General features: G+C 40.9%; 1 protein-coding gene across 2 annotated transcripts in view; it reads left to right on the forward strand.

Annotated features, from left to right (window-relative positions):
* The window catches only part of PDE1A (phosphodiesterase 1A), a 355852-nt gene that overhangs the window by 109835 nt on the left and 218381 nt on the right, over positions 1-27636 (forward strand). The gene's annotated exons all lie outside the window — the stretch shown is intronic.

A 27636-nucleotide genomic window follows, 5' to 3' on the forward strand; every position in this document is an offset into this window, starting at 1 on the left:
TTTAATGTTAGTCATGTGTCCAGGGCAGAAGTGAGGGGAACTCTACTATTTAGGGCAGGACTTCTCATTACTTCCTGTTTTAGTTAAATCTATTAAAGTGGTTTAAAACTCTGACAAAATATTCAACAAAAATGTGTTTTCCTACTTTTTATAACTCATACAATTATCATATTTGCTTTTGTGCACAAGTATTATAATTCATTTATAAATTATAACTTCCCAAAGTTCAGGTTATTTACTTTGAAATCTGCTGGTGCATTTTATTCATAACTGTTGTAATTCTGTTTTAAATGCAGCCATCAGTGATTTCTGACTTGTGTTTCACTCCAGGATTCATTAGCATAAGTTTCTGCACAGCCAGATAATGATTACATAATTGTATCAAGTAAAGAATGTATACAGAAGATAAGCTAATCACCAGTTCGGATGCAGCAGCCCCTGCAGAAAAAAAAAAAAGCATTGTGTTAGTATATTATATGCTGTAAATAATCTTTTAGAGCAAAGAAGAAATACTGGGTTATATTCCACTTTAATGCAACAGGAGAAATCTCCCAACTCTGACTCAGACATCAGTAAAAGGTCTGACAAAAAGTTCTATCCCTTCCTCATTCTAACCAAAGCTAAAGAAAAATGTCTTAGTTTGCCTTTTACTTTGAAGAGACTACTTACCGTATTTGGAAGTCATTATCATTTTTACGATAGATTCACTTGCACATCTTGTAGAAATGATCATCTCGGATTACAAATATCTTTTGTGTAGACATAGCTGGAAGCCCAACTATAGTAAAGTCTGAGCAACACAAATTATCAATGCAACTATATTGATTAGTGTAAAGGACAAGTTTTACCTTTGGCTATGGAATGTTGCTTCCATGTTATCTTGTACAGGAAACACAAAGAGAGAAATACCGGCCACTAAGTGTATTATTGATGATGTGTTTCTTAAATAGTCCGTAAGTATTTCACTTACCTTATTCAGTTGGAACACCAAGAAAAGGATGCAAAGAGACTAGTACTTCCTCAAGTGATAACTTTAAGCAGATACAAGTTTTGGGGCAGAGGAATCCCTTTTCCTGGACAAATAGGTCTATTAAATATATCTAAACTATACCTAAGAGTCAAGATATGTCACCTTTGCCAATCCACTCACCAACAAGTGATGTGGTTCATTTGGTGGCCACAGCAAATGCTGGCTTGTATCTTGAATAAAGTTATCGCTTCAGGAGGTACCAGTCTCTCTGCAGTGTTTATGGATTGTTAAAGGGGGTGTTGTTGATGTTGTATTTTATCATTGTAGCAGAGTGTGTGTGTATGTGGGTGTGTCTGGAGGGGGGGGGGGGTGTAACATGGTCTCTGCTCTCAGGCACCAGAGAGGTCAGAAACAGCCCTAGAGCCCTGAATGGCTGCCTCACCCGAGTTTAATATAGAATGTGTACTGAGCCTTACACACTTAATTTCTTTACAGATGCTGAAGATTTTGTTTTTCTTTTCTGATTTCACATTGCCAAATTTCAGATAAGCTAAACTATATCTAAAACAGACTTTAAAGTTAACAAGCTAGAAGATTTTTTGCTCTTGAGGACATGCGAGCAGGGTACACAGTAAAACACAATATTATCTTTACTTGTGCGAGCGGTAATTGCAGGAAGATGCAGCGGGGACCTGTTCTGGTGTGTGATTCCTGCTATATCATTAACTTTTATGGGCAGATGTTTAGAGCTGCACTTAACATAAAAAAAGAGAACTTGACAATTATAGAAAGATTCATGTGACATGCTCAACGTTCAAAATCTCAAGGTATTTTTAAGAAACAAATAAGTATGAATATTATTTCTTGGCATTTGTTCCCATTCATGCAAAAGAAGTGCAATCTGGGATAGGAAACTTGCAAATCTGCCTTAGCCATTATTATACACCGGCTGGGTTCAATTGGAGGTTATAGGATGTATACGTATAGCGGAATTTATGCTTTTGCGTTCTTGTGTGATTTAGAGAGTGTTTTATGGCTTAGATATAAGCTTTAGATTTCACCTATGGGTCAAGAGTTCAGATAATAGAACCCCAAATTGCAGCGAGATAGGAAATTCATACATTATCCAGAATTTAAACATATGTAATGCATCTGCCATCTGGTTATTTTTCTTCCTGTGATAAAATGTAAAGCTGAGTTGAAGTAAATTGAAGCTAAGTTTCAAACACAAAGCAGGGCTGCGGCTAAGGTTTTTGTGGCCCTCTCAGACATAGGCCCTTCTTCCGTAATAATAGGTAGCCAAAGGTGTCCTCCCCCCCCCCCCCCCCAAAAAAAAATATAGGTAACCAGCATAGTTAGGTAGCCGAAGCCCCCCACCCTATAGGTAGCCACTCCCAGTATAGGTGGCCACTCCCAGTATAGGTAGCCAAGGTGTCTTCCCATTATAGATAGTCATCCCCAGTATAGGAAGCCAAGTGTCCCCCCCAATATCGATAGCAACCCCCAGTATAGGTAGCCAAAGGTGTTCCCCCTTATAGGGCATTGGTGTCAGTGAGGGTATGTAGCTTCCTGCTGCCTCCGTATTCCCAACACTCACAGACCTGCAGACCGGCGGCAACCCAAAGAGAGGAGAGCAGTGCACAGTAACCGTGTGGCACACTTCTATTTCAAGAAATGAGCAATGACCTCACTTTCGCATCTGAAGTGTACTGCATGGTCACTAAGCTGCTCTACCCTCTGTTGATGTTGCCACTGATCTGAGCTCTGTGTGTGAGTAACAGGGAGGCAGCGGTGGCCATGCAAGTCACAGGAAGGTGGCTCTGCAGCATGGATGGCCCCTGCTGGGGGTGAGGTCCCAAGCTACTGCTTGGTTTACCTGGGCCTAGCTGCACCCTGGCACAAAAAAACAAAATATAGCCTTGATTAGAATATGCTCAAGTAAAATGATTTGTCTGTCTACATTTATATTATTTATAAACCCAAAAAATATGCACCTCTTACACATGCATCGGACGTCGCAGGCATTCAGCATTGCGCAAGTGGCTGCTGGGAAGAAGAGGAGACCTGATGGTTAAGGTAAATATGACACTGCTCGACTACGCTTATTCTGCAGCTAGGGTCTTGCCAAGGTAATATTTAAATTATTTTTTGTAGGTTTAAGGTGTAGGCACATAGGTTTAAAGGGTGACAACACACATCCTATATTTATTGGCCAATGATTGCCCAATTTTACCACCTTCATGTAGTACGACAGCTTACCTACACAATCTGTTTGTAGTATTCAAAATCTGTTGACCCTTATACTACATGGAGTATTAAAAGAAAGAAAGAAAGTGATAAAAATCAATCAATTAAAGGGACCTTGAGCAGTGCAGTAACTATAGAAAGATGCATACCATTTTGAAGCTCTCTTTCTCCTCTTTCCATTGATATATAAACCTCCATCCTACGCGTTTTAGTTTTTTGCTATTTTCGTGATCAAATTCTCAGCCGCCATCTTGGGTTCCTTATTCAGCATTGTATTACACAGGACGACACTTTCCCCAGTGTCGGCAGCTCCATTCAGCACAATGCAATGAAATACAAGGAACCCAGGGGGATATAATTACAAACATCATGCTGGTAGGTGTGAGGATATAATTAATTAGTTGTGGGTATGCTTAAAGGCATACCCACAGGCACTGCTCGGAGTCCCTTTAAAATTGGATGTGTATGCCTGGTGCATTTGTGCATACAGACTATGTGCATGCTGTTTATGCTGTATTTATTTATTCTCATCATATTATATTTATTCTTATTTATTCTCATCTGGTCACATGCTGCACAGGCATAGCAGCTGCAAGTTCTTAGGACAACATATTGCGTTCTCTCCCAACACATGGTGAAAACTAGAAGTTTTGTCAAGTGTGGAAACTATTACAGTAGTATATCTATTATTTTCAACAGTTTCTAGCTAAAACAAATATCTTATTGTTCTATTATTACTTACTACATATGAGCAATGAAATTGGTAAAGGTATGTTTATCAGTAGAGAGGATTGATTCCATAAGGCCCGGTTCACCTTAGCGTTTTTTTGCGGAGCTGGCCGTGTGGATCCGGCCCTCAGGATCAGGTAAAAACTGTGTTTTTACAGCCAGTGTGCTGTAAACTGTCAGTTTTCTATTTGTTCCTATGCAGCTGCAAAACCTTCCGTTTCTGTTCCGCTGGGCAAAATGGTCCGGAAAAATAGGTCCTGCAGCATTTTTTGTCCGCTGAGCGGAATGGACAATGGATCCGTACAAGCGGGTGGATGTGTTAGCATACCGGCCCATTTGTACAGTATACGTTCCGCTTTTGTTCCGCTCAACGCTAATGTGAACCGGGCCTAAGGGTCCTTCTGCAATGAAAATGCACTGAATTTTGAATTGCACTCAAATTTCTGATCACAAAGATACTGGTAAGATCATGGAAATCGCAGTGCCCATTCTTCAATTTTTCTGGGGTTGGGTTAAAGTCAATGGGGGAGCCAAAAAAAACAAACCCAAACAAACATGTATACCACAGTGCTATGCAATTTTGTTGTGATTTCCCTGTTTGTATATTTATTTATGTTAATGAATCATCTTAAAAACACAAATGCAATAACACTGTGAAAATTAAATACCACAAAAACATTGCATGGAAAGCCATTGGAGAAATTCTTGTTAACATTTGGAAAAATCACAATGGTATTGCAGTGTGTTTGTGATCTGGATTTCAGGAGAAAAGAGCCCTTAAAATGTACCCAAGGCATAAAAAATAAGAAAAAAAAACAAAAAACAGATACTTACCTAAGAAAAGGGAAACCTCTGGATCCTGCAGAAGCTGCCCAGTGCCCACGTTCTCCTGGCACCCACTGTTGCAGCACGCAGACCTCTAAAACATACCCAACAAGAGCTGGGCAGCACAGTGGCGTAGTGGATAACACTATCCCCTTGCTGCGCTGGGTCCCTGGTTCGAATCCCAATCAGAGCACTATCTGCAAAGACATCACATTGGTAGCATTGTCTCTCACTCACTAAAGGATCAAACCCATAGTCTTTAAGGGGAGTGCAACAGCTGAAAAGAGGGATGGTGCCCTCTATGCAGTATTCAACAAGGAAAAGAGCTGGCACATCCAAAGTTAATCTTTATTGGTTCCATATAAAAAATATGGCCAACGTTTCGGAGCCAGGTAGGACCCCTTTATCAAGGCAATGTTTGCTCAGAGGCACAGATCTGTCTGCTGCTGTGCAAAAGTTTCTGCAAGGGAAGTGGGAGTCTGGCTACTCTGAACATTCGCAGAGCGCAATGTGTATTGTCTGGGATTAGCAGCAGCCTTAACCAGGGCAATATCTGCATTGAGTTTGTTAGTTCTCCCCGTGTCTGTGTGGGTTTCCTCTGGGCACTATGGTTTCCTCCGACATCCCAAAAACATGCAGGTAAATTAAGTGGCTTCCACTAAAATTGGCCCTAGACTACGATACATACGCTACACAATACATACATAGACATATGACTATGGTAGAGATAAGATTGTGAGGGACAAGACAATATACTCTCTACAGCACTGCGTAAGATATCAGCGCTATATAATTACTAGAAAAAAATAAACAGTTTTGTTAGCAGTTTTACCTGGCCGCGCGCCTCTGCATGCATGACCATGGCTGTACTGCGCCTGCACAAGTCATGCCTGTGCATTAATCTCAACCACGATAGAGCTTATCAACAAAAAACTAACAGCATAATACTTCAAGGTTCTATGTGAAGCGGTGATACTTGTAATCATTAAATAATACATGTATTTATTCAGACCTAGCAACAATACCAGAAAAAAAAGCAACCAAGGAACAACAGGGGCAGAGGGATTTGGTTTAAAAATGGGGGCTTTTCCTCTAAAAGAGAAGCAGTTTTACAACATCCAGCAGATTTGCTTGGGGCTCACGCACACATCTAAGACTACGTCCGAAGCAAAGTCTCCTGGTTGTTGTAAAACTGAGAAATTCTGATGAATGTCAAACTTAGCAAGGAACAAAACATGCATTAACAATGCCCATGTGACACAGCAAACCTAATCTTAAACATGTTCTTTTCAGTGTTAATGGGAACCAGTATTGCATGTTTCTAGCTAGCTTACTATGATTAATGAACCGAATGTATTTGGGCAGGAGCTAAATGGCTCTTGTTGCTGCAATGTAATCACCATTTTAACTTTCAGTGGTTAATGAAAAACTTTTCCACCTCCAGAGTTACAATATTTCAGACAAACGTGGTTTGTTTCAGAGTTGTCTGGTTATTGTGAAACTTCTTACCTACAAGGGCACAGCTGATTTAATGTACACCTGTGCTTCACTCACACTTTCGTTAACATTTATAACTGATGTATGTAAATGGAGGGACTGAGACCATTTGGCTTGCGAGTGGAGCAGTGCAAGAACAGCTAAGGGGTTAATTTCACCCACGGTTGCCCAGTTTCACTCACAGCATGTCAGAACTTTGCTCCTCCCCTGTAGGGTGTGTCCATCACTTTGTAATGCTCACTAACTACAGAAAAGACAGGAATCACAATAGTACAGATTAGGAATGGTCGGAAAAGCAGATTCCATGGAATTTTCGCTTTCCGCCAATGCCGATTACCGCTACAATTTATACCGACGGCATTCCACCACTTTCCAACAGTCTTCTGATTTCCCTTAATTTCCAAGAGTTTCCGTTTTCTCTGTAAATCTCAGCATTCTCTGATTGGTCTGAGAATACCGACTGTTTCTGTTTTTTTCTATTCGGACTTCCGTTATTTGCGAACGGATTTAGGCTATTTAGTGTGGATTTTCGATCTGGATTGGGCTGATAATGTTGGTTCTTCCGAATACTGTGGAAATCTGCAAGTGCCGAAATGCGGGAGTTTTAGGCGACTCGAAGATAGTGGTAGTTCTTAGAATTGCAAAATGTAATCTTTGATTGGCTTATTCATTCCAAGTCCTTTGTGTTCTGCGATTGGTTTAAAAATACAGAATATCAGTCATGCGGATTTTCCACAGAAACTTTCTCCATTTCCACATTTACCAGGTCTTTGCTTGACGACATCATGAGCCAGGACACACACTTCCTGCTGCAGTCTCCGCAAGGGGGGTGCCAGTGGCCACAACTAGACCATTGTGGGTGGGTCAATATTATACCAGCAAGGGTCCCTTAGAGGAGAAGGTGGCACCACTAGACTACCAGGGAATGCTTAAAGGGGAAGGGTGTACAAAAGTTATCAGGGGACCATAAAAGGAAGATGGGGCACACCTAGACTACCAGGGGATGCTAAAAGAGGAAGGGGCGACATCATTAGACTACCAGGGAATCCTTTAATGGGTAAGGGTAAGGGGTCAGAACCACTAGGCTACCAAGGACAACTATGGGTGGAGGGGCAGTAGACTACCAGAGAGATCATTGTGAAAAAGGGTGCCCACTAGATTACCCAACATGCTGTAAAGGGGAAGGGGAGACCACTATACTACCAGGGCCTACCTTAAAGCAAAAGAGGTGGGACCACTAGACTACACAGAAGCAATATATGAAGGGGAGGCCTAAAAAACAACTAATTACACTGTCTATACACCTTTCATTCGCCTATTTACCTTTAGATATGTTTTATTATCATTGCAGTACTAAAAGAAAAAAATACAGTACGTAATGCAGAAAAATATACCTTCATTTCAAAATTGAATATTATCACTATGCATTTTAGCAGCAACAAAATTTAAGATTTATAATAAACGGGGTAAATAATCGAATTTAATTAGGGTTTATTATCTACAGAAGCACTTTTTTTCATTTTTCCTCTTCTTTTTTCCTTGAAAATGCATAGGAAATAAAATTCCTGAGAAAAATAACAAAACCCCAAAGAAAGTCTAGTTTCTATAAAAAAAAAAGAAAACAAAAAAAAAACAAGAACAAACCACTAAGGCTTTATAAGCAGTGATAAAGTTATTGCTAATTAAATAGGGGCATAGCTAAAATTTCAAAACTGCTCTGGTCGATAAGGGGAAAACAGGCCTAGGTGCAATGCGAAGTTGTTAAAGTGAACCTAAAGTCAGAGAAAAAAAATGAAATTAACTCACCTGGGGCTTCCCTCAGCCCCCTGCAGCCGGTCGGTGCCCTCGCAGCTCCGCTCCGATGGTCCAGGACCCGCCGGCGAACACTTCCGGTTTGGCCGTCACCGGCCGACAGGCATGGAAACGCGAGTGATTGTTCGCGTTCCCAGCCTGTATATCGCCCCCTATGCTGCTATTGCAGCCAGGAGGGCGATATACAGGCTGGGAACGCGAACAATCACTCGCGTTCCCATGCCTGTCGGCCGGTGACGGCCAAACCGGGAGTGTCCGCCGGTGGGTCCTGGACCATCGGAGCGGAGCTGCGAGGGCACCGATCGGCTGCAGGGGGCTGAGGGAAGCCCCAGGTGAGTTAATCTCATTTTTTTTCACTGACTTTAGGTTCACTTTAAGGAGGCCACATTTGAGAGCTGGCAGGGGTTGAGGATGACCACTTTGATTGCTGATGGTAGCTGCCTCTCACAGCACTAACTATTCTAGTGGGAGCATTTTTAAACAAGTCACGCCTCGCACCTATTTCTACTGCTTCGCCGCATCTGTAATGAGATAAAGCCGAAGATGGCCTTGCATGCATGAGGATACGCACAAGAACCTGGAAGGCAAACATGACAAAATCTATGCAGCTTGAAAGCAGACCAATTAAATGCTCCCGCTGCAAGATTTGATTAGTCCATTTACGATTAGCTTTTCAAAATAATTAGCATAATTCTGTAACAGAATAACTAGCATAATTCTCAATCATCTCAAATTTATTTGCACCTTAATCACATCCCCTACTGACTAATGAGGACTATGGTATACAGCAAAGTCCCCGGCGGGGATCGACTGAGCAACCGGCCAAAATAGTTCCAAACTTTCCCCTGAAATATTTACCGAGCTCCAGCGATGTCTGGCAATCTCCCTTTATCTCCCCGCAAGCTACGAATGGCTTTATGGTTTCCCCAGTGCACGGATACACTGGAGTGTCAGCAGTCCCGCATCGGGTCATGTGACACTCTAGCTTCCGTACACGGATCCCGGAAGCCGACAGGAGCCCACGGGAGGAGAAAGAGGGAGACATTGCTGAAGCCATTGCTGGAGGAAGGAGGAAATTTGGGCACATGAGGCAGGTGGACAAAAAGGGTGCCGCCATTGACTCCCATATTAAATATCGTTTAACAGGCGCCAAACAGGAAAAAAGGGCGCACGTGATAATTAATGTTTCCCAACTCCGCCGGCGAACAGTAACGTTTACACATAAAACAATGCTTATTTATGGTTTTGAGTTAAATCCTAATGTAAAAAATCATAAATCATTATTTTCAACATATAAAGCTGTCAACAAATAAATCAGAATATACGTTGTTTTTTTTATTAACACTATCACTTACTCTTTGTAAAACATTATTATCCATATAAGCAAGCGATCAGTAAGTACATTGTAATATATTTTTTACAGTGTCTAGTTGGAAAACATTATTATTCACACAATAAAGCAATCGCTAAGGGGGGATTTAGGTTTAGGCACCACCAGGGAGGATTTAGGGTTAGGCACCTCCAGGGGGGTCATAGTGTTAGGCACCACCAGGGGGGTCTTAGGGTTAGGCACCACCAGGGGGGGTTAGGGTTAGGCACCCCCAGGGGGTTCTTAGGGTTAGGCATCACCAGGGGAGATTTAGAGTTAGGTACCGCCAGGGGGGTCTTCAGATTAGGCACCACCAGGGGAGATTTAGTGTTAGGCACCGCCAGGGGGGTCTTAGGGTTAGGCACCACTAGGGGGGTCTTAGGGTTAGGCACCACCAGGGGGGGTCTAAGGGTTAGGCACCACCAAATTTTAATCTGTACTAAATGACTTTTTAAAGGTTTATCAATTTTATAATAAAATTGTTACAAAATATCGTTTAGAAACTTTATAGTAGTATAAAATGTAAAGAGATGTTTTTTGGGCCTGATCTGGTTAAATCATAAAAAAAAAACAAAAAAAAAAAAACAGTACTTAACCATTTCAGCCCGCGGGGATTTTTCACCTTATGCATCGGAGCAATTTTCACCTCCCATTCATTCGCTAATAACTTTATCACTACTTATCACAATTTATTGATCTATATCTTGTTTTTTCCGCCACTAATTAGGCTTTCTGTGGGTGGTAAATTTTGCTAAGAGCCACTTTACCGTAAATGCATTTTAACAGGATTAATAAGAAAAAAATTGAAAAAATTCATTATTTCTCAGTTTTCGGCCTTTATAGCTTTAAAATAATCCACGCTACCATAATTAAAACCTATGTATTTTATTTGCTCGTATGTCTCGGTTATTATACCATTTAAATTTTGTCCCTATCACAATGTATGGCGACAATATTTTATTTGGAAATAAAGGTGCATTGTTTCCGTTTTGCGTTCATCGCTATTTACAAGCTTATAATTTAAAAAATGTTTGTAGTATACCCCCTTCAAATGCATATTTAAAAAGTTCAGACCCTTTGGTAACTATTTATGTCTTTTTTTTTTTTTTTTTTCAATTGTAATTTTTTTTTTTTCCATTAAATTTTTTATTTGGGGAATATTTTGGTGTGGGGCATAAACAGTTAATTTTTAATGTTGTTCTCTGTGTAAATTGTAATGTTTAAATTTTTTGCTGTAGTTTTACTATTTGGCCACAAGATGGCCACCTTCATTTTTGTTTTCAATCCTTGTACTTCCTGCTAAGCGGAAGTACAAGGGCGATGCGGAACTCTCTCCGGGCAGAAGAACTGAAGCCTCACAGGTGAGCGCTTCGGTTTTTCTGCGGGGGAAAGGGATCGGTGATCGGGAACCATGTTCCCTTTCACTGATCCCAGGGCTACCGGGCGGCACAGCGGGGATGCGGGGGCGCGCCCGCGATCGCGGGCGGGAGCGCGCCCAAGCGCGGGAGCGCGCCCAAGCGCGGGAGCGCTGCAGAGCTGCCGCCCGGACGTGAGCTTCACGTCCGGGCGGTGGAAATGGTTAAACATCGTTTATGTAAAATCCGTTTTAAATCATAATAATTATAATCATCATTGCGAATATACAAACGGTATTGTAATTTTCCGTCTATAATTACAGAGAATAGTGTTTTACCAATATAACATTTCATAGACATTATTTCATGATTTGAATTTGTGAAAACATTATTCTAAACGAAATATTAAATTATAATTGTTTTATAAACGATATTTCAGATTAACGTTTACACCAGGCGCCCTTTTTTCCCCGACACCCTTTTAGCATGTACGCATTGCTGGAGCCTCCGTAAGTATTTCAAAGCCTGCCAGTACCCCCAGAAAGCCCTTAAACAGGTCCCTGTTATTCTTTAAGCATGCCGGTTAATTGAGACTTCTGGTTGTCAGAATTCCAGATAACGGAAACTTTTCTGTATGTAGATTTGGGCAACACAGTTAAAGGGGAACTTCAGCCTAAACAAACATACTGTCATTAAGTTAAATTTATTATACTCTCTTACCCACCCTTTTTTAAAAGAGCAGGCAAATGTTTGGGATTTCATTGGGGCAGCCATCTTTTTGGTTGAAAGAAGGTGACAGGGAGCATGAGACACTGTTCCAACTGTCCTGTGTCCTGATCACCCCTCCCAGCTGCGCGCACTAGGATTCAAATTTTAAATTCAAAATGAAAAAAAATAAATATGCACTAAAACAGCAGAACGAGAACAACAACATCAGAAATCCCATCATGCTTTGCACAGCATCGGGGAACAATGCCCGGCAGCTAAAAATGAAGCCTAGGTAAGAAAAACAAGGTCTGATGCTGTGAAAGAAACACCAAGGTTAGATGCACGGCCATTTCATTGAATTTCTCCTTGAATATAATGAGTAGATTTTTAGTCTGGAGCTTCTCTTTAATATACACAATTCAATCAAACAGCAGCGTTTAGCTACTCAGGCGGAATAAGGGTTAATTCACATTTCCCCCCACTTCAGGGTACCTTAAATATACTTTAAAAATATAGTTTGTGAACTTTTCATTAGTTTCTCTGGTAAATGATTTTATTCCATAAACACTTGGTGCACTTCTTTCTGAAATCATAATCTGCCTGGTTCATCATGGAGGATCAGCAAGGATTGTTGCTTTTTGTGGCTTGAACACATAGATCCTCAGACTACATAAATAAGCTTGCTGATTTACTAGCATGGCAGGGTTAAAGTGGAACTTCAATAAAACCTTTTTATACATATACATGTTGTAGAGAGGTTTTTACCATCTCTTAAGTTTATGACTGTCTGAGGTCTCGTGGGGGAATTTCCCTTTGCTTACTGTCCTCAGTGACCCTGTGACTGGGTCAGGAAATGAGGAGAATCTTCTCAATACAGATACAAACTGTAATAAAACAAAACTTCATAGATTCAGTAACACTTTCCCACACTACTTAAAAGCTTGTTTTAGTGAGGTCTGTATCTCTAATGGAACAAATAAATAGAGCAGACTGCATGTATAAATTTTCTTCCAGTCCCCTCGACATCATGTAGAATTCACAATCTTTTTAACTCAAACTACAGTGCCAACCGATGTGGTATGCCAAGCTCTGCCTCCCCTCATCAATAACTGAAGACTCATGCATCCTCATTGATTGGGTGTGGGCTGGGTAGTTGAGGCACAATACAATGTAGGCTGCAGCCACTGAAGGGCTTTAACCCTCTTAACAACCAAAAAATGTGCTGTTAGCCAGAGAGTAATCAGACTCGAGTGCCTCAGACAATTCTCTCGCCAACGGCACATTTTTTTGTTGTTATTGACCTGTGGAAGTAGGAAATACCTGTGAAACGCGTTGTCTGACCCTACTGTTTGCAATTAACTCTTGTCCTGATATCAAGTCATAGTGGCTGTTTTGAAATATTTGGGAGAGGTAAGCCTGAAACTAAAACTGTTTTTAATTATATTATACTTTGGTGTGCCGCCATCCACCAATTTTTTCACTATTCACTTACTAGGATAACCTTTGCAAGCTATGGCACAGTTGTGTTGTTTTCGTGACCGTTGTGGCACAGAACATAGAAGCATTGACAGTTTAGACAGTTCAGCCTTTATCAACCTTTTTGCCCTGGAGGAACCCTGCAAATAACTTTTGGATCTTAAGGAACCCCTGCAAACAATTTTTGATCTCGAGGAACCCCTGCATATATTTTGCAGGAGGCGTGGTCTTTAAAAGTAGGTGAGACTGTTTATTTCACTTCCCCCTATTACACTTCCACTCATTATACTGTTTCCTTATTCTAGTGCTTTCTATTAATGTGATCATTATTATTATGACCTCTAATTTAGTGCTTCTTTTTACAGTACCACCTATTATAATGTTCTGTATTATACTTTCCCCATGATGGGGGAAATGCCAAGGAAGCCCTACAGAGTACTCAAGGAACCCTGTGGTTCCATGGAACCCTGGTTGAGAATGCCTGCCTTAGCGCCTTTAGAAGATAACGAAGGGGGATGGAGGAGAATGGGAGAGCAGTGGGCATACGGACTTCTTCCGTTTTTAAACTTTATGAGCAGTAAGATATCCTTAAATATGCCCTTCTCCATAATTAATTTAATAAAATAACCTTACCAACTCATTCCACATAAAATATACTTCTAACACAAAGTGGAATAAGATCAAATAGTAAACATCAATATGGGTTGGAGATGTTGCTTGTCTCAGATCTCTGCAGGACAGATGCCTTCAAGGTGCATTTGAAGATATGGATGGATGTTAAGAGTCACGCTATGGGGCCCCTCGCTTTGTTGTACACCTTCTGCACGCCACGCAAAAAAATATCAAGCACTGCTGGTGTGCAGATCAAATGTGACTCTCGCTGCTCCCTCTTGCTGTTTCATAAACTTCTCTATTGTTTTTAAGAGATCACTTGAATTACTGTTTTACAATCACGGCAGGTAGGAGCTTACAGAGGCCAGGCCCATATAAACTTGGATAGAAGTCAAAACTATATTCTTGCTATGGATTACTTTTAGTGAAAGTTACAGTGGTGTGAAAAACTATTTGCCCCCTTCCTGATTTCTTATTCTTTTGCATGTTTGGCACACTTAAATGTTTCTGCTCATCAAAAACCGTTAACTATTAGTCAAAGATAACATAATTGAACACAAAATGCAGTTTTAAATGATGGTTTTTATTATTTAGTGAGAAAAAAACCTCAAAACCTACATGGCCCCGTGTGAAAAAGAAATTGCCCCCTGAACCTAATAACTGGTTGGGCCACCCTTAGCAGCAATAACTGCAATCAAGCGTTTGCAATAACTTGCAATGAGTCTTTTACAGCGCTCTGGAGGAATTTTGGCCCACTCATCTTTGCAGAATTGTTGTAATTCAGCTTTATTTGAGGGTTTTCTAGCATGAACCGCCGTTTTAAGGTTATGCAACAACATCTCAATAGGATTCAGGTCAGGACTTTGACTAGGCCACTCCAAAGTCTTCATTTTGTTTTTCTTCAGCCATTCAGAGGTGGATTTGCTGGTGTGTTTTGGGTCATTGTCCTGCTGCAGCACCCAAGATCGCTTTAGCTTGAGTTGACGAACAGATGGCTGGACATTCTCCTTCAGGATTTTTTGGTAGACAGTAGAATTCATGGTTCCATCTATCACAGCAAGCCTTCCAGGTCCTGAAGCAGCAAAACAACTCCAGACCATCACACTACCACCACCATATTTTACTGTTGGTATGATGTTCTTTTGCTGAAATGCTGTGTTACTTCTATGCAAGATGTAACGGGACACGCACCTTCCAAAAAGTTCAACTTTTGTCTCGTCGGTCCACAAGGTATTTTCCCAAAAGTCTTGGCAATCATTGAGATGTTTTTTTTAGCAAAATTGAGACGAGCCTTAGTGTTCTTTTTTCTTAAAAGTGGTTTGCGCCTTGGATATCTGCCATGCAGGCTGTTTTTGCCCAGTCTCTTTCTTATGGTGGAGTCGTGAACACTGACCTTAATTGAGGCAAGTGAGGCCTGCAGTTCTTTAGATGTTGTCCTGGGGTCTTTTGTTTCCTCTCGGATGAGTTTTCCCTGCGCTCTTGGGGTAATTTTGGTCAGCCCGGCCACTCCTGGGAAGGTTCATCACTGTTCTATGTTTTTGCCATTTGTGGATAATGGCTCTCACTGTGGTTCTCTGAAGTCCCAAAGCTTTAGAAATGGCTTTTTAACCTTTACCAGACTGATAGATCTCAATTACAGTACTTTTGTTCTCATTTGTTCCTGAATTTCTTTGGATCTTGGCATGATGTCTAGCTTTTGAGGTGCTTTTGGTCTACTTCTCTGTGTCAGATAGCTCCTATTTAAGTGATTTCTTGATTTAAACAGGTGTGGCAGTAATCAGGCCTGGGGGTGACTACAGAAATTGAACTCAGGTGTGATAAACCACAGTTAAGTTATTTTTTAACAAGGGGGGCAATCACTTTTTCACACAGGGCCATGTAGATTTGTTTTTTTTTTCTCACTAAATAATAAAAACCATCATTTAAAACGGCATTTTGTGTTCAATTATGTTATCTTTGACTAATAGTTAACGGTTTTTGATGAGCAGAAATATTTAAGTGTGACAAACATGCAAAAGAATAAGAAATCAGGAAGGGGGCAAATAGTTTTTCACACCACTGTATGTAGTCTGTGAAAATCTTTTATAAGAGCCTCACCTTACAGCTGCTTAGATTTTATATCTCAAGATCTTCAGATAATATATCACTGTGCTTTCAAAGAGAGTTTGACTTAAAGTTAACCTTAAGTAAAAAAAAAAAATGAGTTTTACTCACCTGGGGCTTCCCTCAGCCCCCTGCAGCTGATCGGTGCCCTCGCCGTGTCTCTCCGATCCTCCTGTCCCCGCCGGCGGCTACTTCCGGCTTCGCCATCAGGACCCCACAGGCTGGGAACGCGAGTGATTCTTCGCGTTCCCAGTCACAATATCGCCCCTATGCTGCTATTGTGGCCTTCCTTGCTGCAATAGCAGTATAGGGGGCCATATTGTGGCTGGGAATGCGGAGAATCACTCGCGTTCCCAGCCTGACGGCCGGTGACGGCGAAACCGGAAGTAGCCGCCAGCGGGGACAGGAGGATCGGAGAGACACGGCGAGGGCACCGATCAGCTGCAGGGGGCTGATCGAAGCCCCAGGTGAGTAAAACCCTTTTTTTTAGACTTAAGTGCCTCTTTAAACAGGAACTGTAGTGAAAATGACATAAGGAATAAAATTGCTTATATTTTACAATGTTCATTTATAGATTTAGTCAGTGTTTGCCCAATGTAAAATCTTTCCTCTCCGATTTACATTCTGAAATTTGTCACTGGTGGGGACATCTTTACCCTGCCAGGTGATCTCAGTTGGATGTGTGATTACTGAGAGTTCTATGCACAGAGGGAGATGCAGATTACTTGGCAGTTGGAAAAAGCTATTATTTCCCACAATGCAATGAGGTTTATAGACAGCTAACAGTCAGGACCATGGTCATGACATAACACTGTGAGAGGGGTTTTACCACCATATCAGCCATACTGAAAAAAAAATATTGACATTTTCTTGAATAGATCATCAGGGAGATTTTTTTTTAGGAAAGGGTGTATCAGCTACTGACTGGGATAAAGTTTAATCCTGGGTTAAAGTTCCTCTTTAAAGGGACGCTATAGTTTTTGCATATATGTGTCAGTACTATTGGTTTTAACATTTTTTTAAATAAAAAAAAAAATGTATTATTTCACATCTACCATTTTCAGTCTCTGAATCCATTGTATGCAGAAATTTATTCAGGACACTAAAAGAGAAACCTTAACCAAGAATTGAACTTTATCCCAGTCAGTAGCTGATACCCCCTTTCCCATGAGAAATCCTTTCCTTTTCACAAACAGATCATCAGGGGGCATCTGTATGGCTGAAATTGTGGTGAAACACCTCCTACAGTGAGATGTCAGGACCGCGTACGTACAAAAAGGGCGCCCGGACAAAAAGGGCGCGGGGTGTAAACTCTAAATAATAATTAATCATTAATAGAGTTCATAAAAATAGTGTGCTATATTTCGTTTACAAATAATGTTTAACAAAATTATAAATCATTAAATAATGTTTATGAAATCGGAAATTGTGAAAACGTTAATCTTCCCTGTTTCAAAAGTTAAACTTATAATTACGTTTATTAAAAAAACAATAATATATGTTTAATTGTTATAATTGTATATTATTGTGAATAACCTTCATTTATGGTTTGTTCTTATAATAAAATCTGAAAATATTCTTTATAACGATGATATAAATATAACTACGTTCGTAATAAGTGTTGTAAAACATTAGTAATTGTTACTAAAATTTTAGTAAAACTATACCTAAGCCTACTCTTACACAGAACCCTCCCTGTACCTATCCCTAACCCCTAGACCCCCCTGTTGGTGCCTAAACCTAAGACCCCCCTGTTGGTGCCTAAACCTAAGACCCCCCTGTTGGTGCCTAATCCTAAGACCCCCCTGTTGGTGCCTAAACCTAAGACCCCCCCTGTTGGTGCCTAAACCTAAGACCCCCCTGTTGGTGCCTAAACCTAAGACCCCCCTGTTGGTGCCTAAACCTAAGACCCCCTGTTGGTGCCTAAACCTAAGACCCCCCTGTTGGTGCCTAAACCTAAGACCCCCCTGTTGGTGCCTAAACCTAAGACCCCCCCTGTTGGTGCCTAAGTAACCCTCCCTGTACCTACCCCTAACCCCTAGACCCCTTGTTGTTGCCTAAACCTAAGACCCCCCTGTTGGTGCCTAAACCTAAGACCCCCCTGTTGGTGCCTAAACCTAAGACCCCCCTGTTGGTGCCTAAACCTAAGACCCCCCTGTTGGTAAACAACACAGAACCTGAATTAGTCAGCATATAACAATAGTTCCCTCACAAAAGGATAAAACTTAACATTTATTATTACATTAAAAAACTAGGATTACTGTCATATTAGTATCTACATAGAAGGTTGACATAGTAGGTAATAATATAAAGAGTCAAATACTCCTCCCACTGTCAACCAGATAATAACTGTTTACAAAAGACCCCCCACCATACATGAAAAACCCAACATGTTTCACTTCCTAATTGGAAGCTTTCTCAAGGGAAAAGTGCAGTGCATTAAGTGCATATAGTGTTAGGATGCATTACAAAGTTATTAAAAGCATTATCAATAGTAGCATAGCGTATAGGCTTATGACAGCAGCCAAGCCATTATGGCGTCTTCGCCCTCCTTTTATACTGATCAGAGGTCACATGGGGTATGGGTGGGGCTGCATTAGCTTACTCCCCCACAAACCCCATAAATGATTGGTTTAGAACTCTGTCAATCATATTTCATCCAATCAATGGAGGGCTCCATCTTTATACATGGGACTCAAAAGAGGCCCTTAAAGAGAGAGATGAGCATGAAAAAAGGGATATTGGTGCACCTTAGTTCGTTGCCTACCTCATATAGAAAACTGATAACATCATTTGTCCGTGCGCTAGGCTAAAAACCTTATTTTCCTCCACGCCGACATTCCAGGGCGCTCATTGGTCGCCAGAGGTCACATGGCGCTTCCCAGCCTCAGCCAATGACAGCGCGCGGTTTCCCCCATCAAACACAGAGGGCGACGATGATTCGTCCAGATACCAGTAGCCAATCCGCAGGACACATATGCGGAGGTAAATCCGCACAGTCCTCCGCTATAGGCTCACAGCGCAGCGTGGGAGGGAGGGGAGGGGCCAAGTTTCTTAAATTTCTGGGGGTCTGGACAGGTGGTGGATCCTGTCCCCTTGGTTTCCCCCTCCCCTTCGGCTTTTTGGGTTTCGCCGCTGGTTCCCCTGACTCAGATCCTACACTTTGTTCACTTTCGGATTCAGTACCTGTCTCCGTGTCTGAACTGATAGGGCCTTGAGGGGTTTTTTTTGGCTTTGTGGGGGTGCGTTTCCAATTATATACCTTCCCATGTTTGAAATCATTTGTATCACGTACATACTTCCTGTGTTTCTTGGTTTTAATCATCTCTTTATGTGAATGAACCTTATTTTGTAGTTTTTGCTCAAGCTCTTTAAAGGCGGGATCAGCTTTAAAACGCATGATTTTTTTGTGTTCTTCCGCCAAGTTTTTATTAATACTTTCCAAGGACTTCAACTCGAAATCCCTTAGGAATGTCATGAGTTCCAACGTTTGTTTGGTTTTTAATTTGTTCCACCCCTGCATAAAGTCCGCATTCTCAGTATGTTTGTGTGGTATTACAAGATTGCGTAGCCCCCGTACCGTAATATTTTCTTTTAAGTAAGTATTAAAGCTTGAGATCTCCCACCAACTGCGATTGTGATCTTTATATATGCTGAAGATCTTTTTAAAAGCCTCATTAATTTCGGAATCAGATTGTGTAATAGTGACTGGATCAGGATCACTATTTTCTTCTTTGTTAGAGAAAACCTCTTTTGCCTCAGCAACAAGTATATTAATATCTGGTATTGAATCTAAAAAACCCGCCATTTTTTGAAGTAGGAAAATTCCTTTATAGAGGTAATTGGTGTCAGGTCAATACCAACAAACATACATCTTAAAGGGGCACCATTCTCCTTATTATTAGAACAACAAAAAACAGACAGCAAACAGACAAAGATGGATAGATATATTTGCTGCAAACGACAGGATAGTTTATTTTATTGTCAACCTCCTTAATCCAAGTAATCCGCATGTACATAGTAAATAAGGAGGGAATAAACAAAGATCATTAGCGACGAGGAATCTCCAGAACAACATAAATACTAATAGCTGATATATATCTTTGTATGTGTAATAGACAATAGGGGTTGTGACCTTGTGTCAGCACTACGTTATTCTATGGGCCTCTAGCCTCTATTGAATCGTCCTGATGGGGGATTTGGCTGGTAGTCATGTGAACAAATAAACACATTGAGGAGAGTGATTGTATTAGGACGGAGGAGGGTTTGTTTACATTGGATTGATACGCCCCCTGCTGCGTCTGACCTATAGCAGCGAGACGGGCGTCATCTGTAGCCGGCTTATTATGGCCTGCACATTGGTAACATTAGCCGTCTTTAATGACGCACACTTGGCCCCTCCCCTCCCTCCCACGCTGCGCTGTGAGCCTATAGCGGAGGACTGTGCGGATTTACCTCCGCATATGTGTCCTGCGGATTGGCTACTGGTATCTGGACGAATCATCGTCGCCCTCTGTGTTTGATGGGGGAAACCGCGCGCTGTCATTGGCTGAGGCTGGGAAGCGCCATGTGACCTCTGGCGACCAATGAGCGCCTTGGAATGTCGGCGTGGAGGAAAATAAGGTTTTTAGCCTAGCGCACGGACAAATGATGTTATCAGTTTTCTATATGAGGTAGGCAACGAACTAAGGTGCACCAATATCCCTTTTTTCATGCTCATCTCTCTCTTTAAGGGCCTCTTTTGAGTCCCATGTATAAAGATGGAGCCCTCCATTGATTGGATGAAATATGATTGACAGAGTTCTAAACCAATCATTTATGGGGTTTGTGGGGGAGTAAGCTAATGCAGCCCCACCCATACCCCATGTGACCTCTGATCAGTATAAAAGGAGGGCGAAGACGCCATAATGGCTTGGCTGCTGTCATAAGCCTATACGCTATGCTACTATTGATAATGCTTTTAATAACTTTGTAATGCATCCTAACACTATATGCACTTAATGCACTGCACTTTTCCCTTGAGAAAGCTTCCAATTAGGAAGTGAAACATGTTGGGTTTTTCATGTATGGTGGGGGGTCTTTTGTAAACAGTTATTATCTGGTTGACAGTGGGAGGAGTATTTGACTCTTTATATTATTACCTACTATGTCAACCTTCTATGTAGATACTAATATGACAGTAATCCTAGTTTTTTAATGTAATAATAAATGTTAAGTTTTATCCTTTTGTGAGGGAACTATTGTTATATACCCCCCTGTTGGTGCCTAAACCTAAGACCCCCCTGGTGGTTTTACAAACAGTAAGGGATAAAACTTTAAATAATGTTTTAATTATTTAAATAAGATAAATGTTTAGTATTTTCATAAACGTTATTCGGCACGGGTGCATTTTATAAACGTAAATCACCACAAGCTCAGTTATAAATCATTAAACATCTCCGGGCGCCGTTTGTAAACTTTATTTAGCTCCGGGCGCCGTTTGTAAACTTTATTTAGCTCCGGCGCCCTTTTTTCCTGCTCGGCGCCCATTAAACGTTATTTATTATGGGAGTGAATGGCGGCGCCCTTTTTGTCCACTAGCTGCCTGCGCCCTTTTTTCCCAGTTCCGTCAGGACCATGTTTCTGACATCACACTGTGGGAGCCTTGTTGCATTGTGGGAAATAACAGCTGTTTACAGCTCTTTCCAACTGCCACAAAAGCAAGTAGCAGCTACTTCTACTGACATCACCTGCCAGCAGTAAAAATGTTACCATGTGGTAAATGTCAGAATGTAAATCAGGGAGAGGAAAGATTTTACAATGGGCAAACACTGACTAAATAATGTATACATAATGATTGTAAAAATGAAGCACTTTTTTTATTACATTATTTTCCTCTTTAATTTTCCTAGTTTCAGCATCAAAAATATTTTCTATAGCTATATATTGCTGTATATTGGTATGTAACCCCACCCTATCAATGATGCTTAACCTAGGCTGTTAAGCTATGAAGAATTCTCCCTCTCTCCACGAGTTATTTATTTTTTTACTGGCTTCTTCATACTCAGTATACAAACATTCCACAGAGCTACACCTGACGGACTAAAGATGTCGCCACCTGTGATAAATTTCAAAATATAAGGAGTCGGGAAAGATTTAACCCAAGGTCGGAGCTATTTATGTCTGAATTCCCTATCCTGATTAGTGTTGATTTACAAAAGAGCTGTTTTGATGCCAGTTTTGTCAGGATTCAGTTTCAGCCAGTTGTCATTCATCGACTCTTGTAGCTCAGCTAAGCAAGAATTTATTTTTGGGGTAGGGTCTGTTCCACCAGGTTTAAAGGACAAGTATAGCTGCGTGTCATCGGCCAAGGCCAAGTTTAGAGAGAAATCCAACATGGCTGACCCCGTCACAATAGACACAAAAGTAAGTAGTTTGTTCTGAAACCTAAAGGCCTTTTCAGGAATTATTTTAGCTGGATAGCTGTGTTTCTTTCAGTCGGTGTTTTTTAAGAGTGAATCTCTTAATCCTGACCAATATGTAATGCCCCTTTAATTGTGATTATTTTCTCAGTGGGTTCCCTGGTATTAGACTAATGTGGTTACGTTTATTAGATTTTGCTTTGTTCTTTTCCATTGTTTATTAAAGTCAAAGGTATTCACATATTAGCAAATGGCAGTGTACTACAACACTGGAGTAAAAAAAATAGCCATAAACTGAATCAAGTGATATAAAAATAAAAAATAAACCTTGACCATTATCAGGGAAAGAGACTGGGGAATAGGATAGAATAGCGTTAAAGGGGGTAGGGAAAGGGAATGGGGAAAGGGTAAGGATGGAACAGGGATGGGGAAAGGTAAGGATTAGGGATGGGGATGGAGAATGATGACTACAAGATATTTTCTCAAATCTTAAAGAACACACAATGTCGGCAAGGTATACACTGTATATAGGGGCATTTTTATCAGCTGCATTTCACAAGTTTATGATACTTAAATAGGAGATAAGGCAAGAGAGTCATTTAAGGTTTCTGAAAAACACATTAGTCAGGGAGGGGACCATTTTCCACATCTGCTATTTGTCACTTCAGTAACTATGGTTGGATTAGAAAGCTATCCTATTGAGGAAGAAAAGGAACTACAAGGGTTGGGCTTCAGTGCGTATGAATGGCACACTAATACTAATACGACATCAAATAGAACCTACTTGCAAGTTGATTATTCCAGAAAGGTCTGGAGGGCATCAGACTCACAGAAATCAATCCACACCGCCCATCTCAAAACAAAGACAGATTTTGTTTTTTAAACAAAGCACTACGGGATTGGATTGGACAATAGTTTATTCCGTTTGGGATATTTAATGGTTTAGAAATGCTTTCATTGTTATATTATTTCATGGGAAATTATAACAGCATTTACATTGTGACAGCTGAAATGACACAGGAAAAAACTGTTTGCTCTCAGCCAGTCAAAACATTTAAAATATTTATATTCCCTAAGCATCGCGCTGTTCTGTGACTGTAGTTTCTGTATCTAGCATGACATCTATCTGTGCTTACATTTACAGTAGAGCTATAGTCGAAATTAAATGCTCCCTTTAGGGAGGGAACACACAACTTCCATTTAAGCTGCACACTTTCTGGGTGCATCAGGCGACTGATAGCAATAGGAATCCCACCAGGGCAGTTGAGTCGGAGTCGAGGAGTTGGAGCAATTTTGGGTACCTGAAGTCAGAGTCAGTGGTTACATAAACTGTGGAGTTGGAGTCAGGAGTTGGAGTCGGATGATTGTAAGTATTAGACTAAGGAGTCTGAGTCATTTTGGGTACCTGGAGTCGGAGTTGGAGTCGGAGTCGGTGGTTTCATAAACTGAGGAATTGTAGTCAGAGTTGGATGATTTTTATACCAACTCTACACCCCTTAATCCCACGTGCTGTGCAATACTATGCTGCAGGCAGCAGGTTTTCTCCTGCATGTGGGATCTGCACTAAATGTGACCCAACACTTTCAGTAACATAAGCTGTAACATCTAGTGTGATTAGGCATGTGGTGAAACTGCATGTAGTACATTAATTTAGGACCTCTGCCTAAGGCAGACTCGGGTCCTACAGTAGTTCCTTTTTTTTTTAAAGCCTTGCTTTAATTTTCAACTAGGTATCAATATTGCAGAAGGATATCCACTTTCTGCTAAATTATTGAGTTTGACATTAATGTTCATGTACTGTAGTCCTTCATCAGGGGAACTGTCTTGGCTCGTTATTGGAACTGAAAGTGTACCTTCAAAGAAAACAAACACCCCCCCCCCCCCCCCCACAAACCTTCTTGAATCATATTTGTACACTATAACGTGGATCTGCAGTCAGACTATATTCAAAATATCCACTCTGCCCCAATACAATTGTTTGCTAGCTAGTGACTGAAAAGGTTAATACACTGTGTTTCACTTTGCTTAGAAGCTTATTGTTAACATTCAAACCGCCGCACAATTTCCCAGATTGTCTTAGTGGGCCAGCCCGTTGAGTGTGAAGGGCTAGGATGCACTGATGATTGCAAGCTCCTCTGTGGCATCATGGACATGAAAAGTGTTTGCCATCTGGTGTGATGAAGGTATTGTTTTTCAGAGATATGCTGCCAAAGCGATTATATGTTTTATCACATCTTTATATATAGGATCCTAATCATTTCTGATCATTTTTACCGTTAGAGCACTTCTCATGTTATTCTTCAATGCCCTTGAGCTCCCTTTTAAAATGTAACCTAAAAACTCTAGTTTTCAAACAAGTGTTTACGTGTATAAAATGACCTTAGCCATTTCAGCTAGTTAATGGCCCACCAATGTTTGTTCTTAACAAAGTTCATTAGTATGTACACCACATTTTATCTTTTGCCTTTTACATCCATCCATGAACCCCTTAGAGTCCAGGGCAGATTCCTCTCTCCTGTATATTTTAGTGTGTGTGTGTGTGTGTGTGTGTGTGTGTGTGTGTGTGTGTGTGTGTGTGTGTGTGTGTGTGCGTGTGTGTGTGTGTGTGTCAAACACAAGGCCTGCGGGCCTAATGCGGCCCTCCTCGACATTTTATGTGGCCCTCAAAAGCTTCCAATGTTCATCATTTTAAGCAGCAAAAGAAAGACCGCACACTGCCTTGCAGTCCTAATGAGCATACAGGTGACAGTGTTTCTGACTGAAACATTGTCAGTTTGAACCAGGGTGCAGCAATAACCCACGGGACCCTCCCAGCGAAATTAGCATGGGGTCCCTTCCTTGGATCCATGCCCCTTCCCTCCCCTCCAGGTAACTGGTAACTGGTAAATCATACACACACACCTACACATCTCCCATCCCCCCGTCTCCTCACATAGCAGAGTAACGCAATGGAGCAGTGTAATGCTTGCCTGCTCCAGCGATATGTTGTCTCTTCTGTTCTTTCTGGCAATCAAATGCAACTCAGTGCTTCCCTACCTCCTTCTCTTGATCACGTAACATGCATGTGGAGCCAGAGGTATGCAGCATAGATCATGTGGCTGTCAGGAAGATCAGAGGAGACTTGAAGCAGTACTGGAGCAGGTAAAAAAACTGCTCCACTGCGCTACTCTGCAGGAGGGTAGGAGCTTGCCACTCACAGTCAATTACAACACTTACCTAGGATTGTTAAATAAATGTTAAATCTTAATTAAAAAATTTAGCCCACAACTTAAACTATGTGGTAGATTTTGGCCCCTTACGTGATTGAGTTTGACACCCCTGCTTTAGACAATCATAACTATTTCAGGACTCTAAGCAATTAGCACTCTAAAAGACACACATATGTGTCAATATGTTATATGTACATTTTTGTACAAAATTATATGATTACTTTTATTAAAAATTCCCAAAATGACTGATATACTATGGCTGGTTGATGACCAGTGACAGGCTACATTTCTAAAGAAAAAAGAAAAAAACAAACAAAAAAACAAACAAAAAAACCCCATAATTTTTGAGTTGTCTTTTGTCTGTTCTTCAGTATTCTGATCTCTCTTTGTGGGAACAGTCACTTTAAGCAGAAATGTATGTGAAGGTTATTCTTGTAATGTACATGTATTAAATCATGCTGGAAAATGCTGTACGACATAAAACAAAACAGATTTTGATGCTAATGGATCTTGAATCTGTTTTTATCTTTGCTGCTTAATCCTGATCAGCGCTGGATTAGCAGAGACTTGTCCCCTGAACTTCCAGAGTGTAAGCTGGAAATAAGCAGATGTTTTGGTATTTCTGGCCGTGTTCCCGACCGCTCCACTTACACATGTGCAGCTCAAGATTAGTTTTTGATTACACACAATTATGCCCAACTTTGGTGTTATACTTATATAGACTACATAATATTATTTTATACCACTGTGTTCTTTAGTTTAAAGAATAATGCAGTATATTATGCTTTTTTTATGTGTTTATGGAAATCACATGGCTACTTTAATAAAAGACAGATGTGGTAGGAGAGATACCGCACCCTTTGGCATGAAGAATGAAAAGCCTTGGTGGTAATGTGCTCCAAATGTTAGAAGAAAATTTAGGATTGGATACAGCGATAGTTCTGCATGCTGAACCGGTAGGAGAGGTCGTCTTGCTTTTAGAATCTTTCACACATCAAAATGATTTTGTACGATACCTGGATTCAATTATGGGACCAGTGCACATGGCAGCGCTCTGTAATTTGGGTGTCAATTTAAGATTAAAGGGAAACTTCCCCAACCCTAAATAAAGGAACAGATGGGAATGTTCAGTCTCAGCATTTGTTTACATATTTTAAAACATACCAGTGCAAGTAACCTTATCCTTTCATTGGTCTCATTCCTTATATAATTCTACATTTTGATTGTGGTTTTCCGTAGACGAAGTCTAACTAAAAGTCCTTACTCAGAATGGAGGTAGGCTACAACACACACATGCTGCCAAACATACATACATCCTAACACCCACATGCAAACATGTGTGTGTGTGTGCGCGCGCACGCACACACACACAAATACACTCAAACATACGCATGTATACATATACATACACACAGACATTATGCATGCTTTAAATTACTGTCACTCAAAACAATTTTTAGAGATAATTTCTGGTGGGTGTTTAGCTGAACAGACACAACAATATCTGTTGGTCAATAGGACCTAAACATGGTGGATTACTAATAGCCTTGCCAGAAACATTAGGGGACACTTGGACATACGTTAGATCTTCACCTGAGATGATCATGAAGGCATACAATGCACAGACACACATGATCTGAAAATATTTGGGCAAAAACATCCCCTACCACACATACCATGGCACCATGTCACACTGACCTGCTTGAAAAGGTCTTTACCTAAAAACATATTTTCATTTTCTAGCTAAAGCTGTTTCTTTCTCTTCAATTATATCACTAATTAGTAATTACAAATAAATAAGGTTGAGAGCAAGGTTAAGCACAAAATTAACACTTTTGTAATAAGCAAATATATTTATTGAGTTCTTAAGCCATGTACATACTTTTAATTACTGTCACCCACAGGAATCAGGGCTAGATCTCTTAGGCCACAGTTATGGGACAACTTCTGTAAGACGTCACGTGTCAGTAGCTGGAGGCTAGCAATACATCTGTTACTGTAAAACGGGAGAGAGGTATGATGTCCGGAGAATGACGGAAAGGATTCCGGCAGGTGAGGTGAATGGGAGAACAGTGCTCCCGGGGGGTCATTTGGGTGTCAGAAGACACTAAACATCTAACATGTTGGATCTATAGGTGAGCTTAGGCGCCTCCTGTGTACACAATAGATTCTCACTTGATTCTCACCTGAGGCTGTCTGTATCACCCGTTGTGGCCAGGTTTAATCCAATGCTGGGTACACACGATGCGCTTTTTCGGTCGATTTTCCATCCAATCGATTTCCGATTCGAATTTCCGATTGATTTCCAATTTGATTCTGTTAT

Source organism: Hyperolius riggenbachi, chromosome 7, assembly GCF_040937935.1.
Source record: "Hyperolius riggenbachi isolate aHypRig1 chromosome 7, aHypRig1.pri, whole genome shotgun sequence".
Classification (NCBI taxonomy): domain Eukaryota; kingdom Metazoa; phylum Chordata; class Amphibia; order Anura; family Hyperoliidae; genus Hyperolius; species Hyperolius riggenbachi.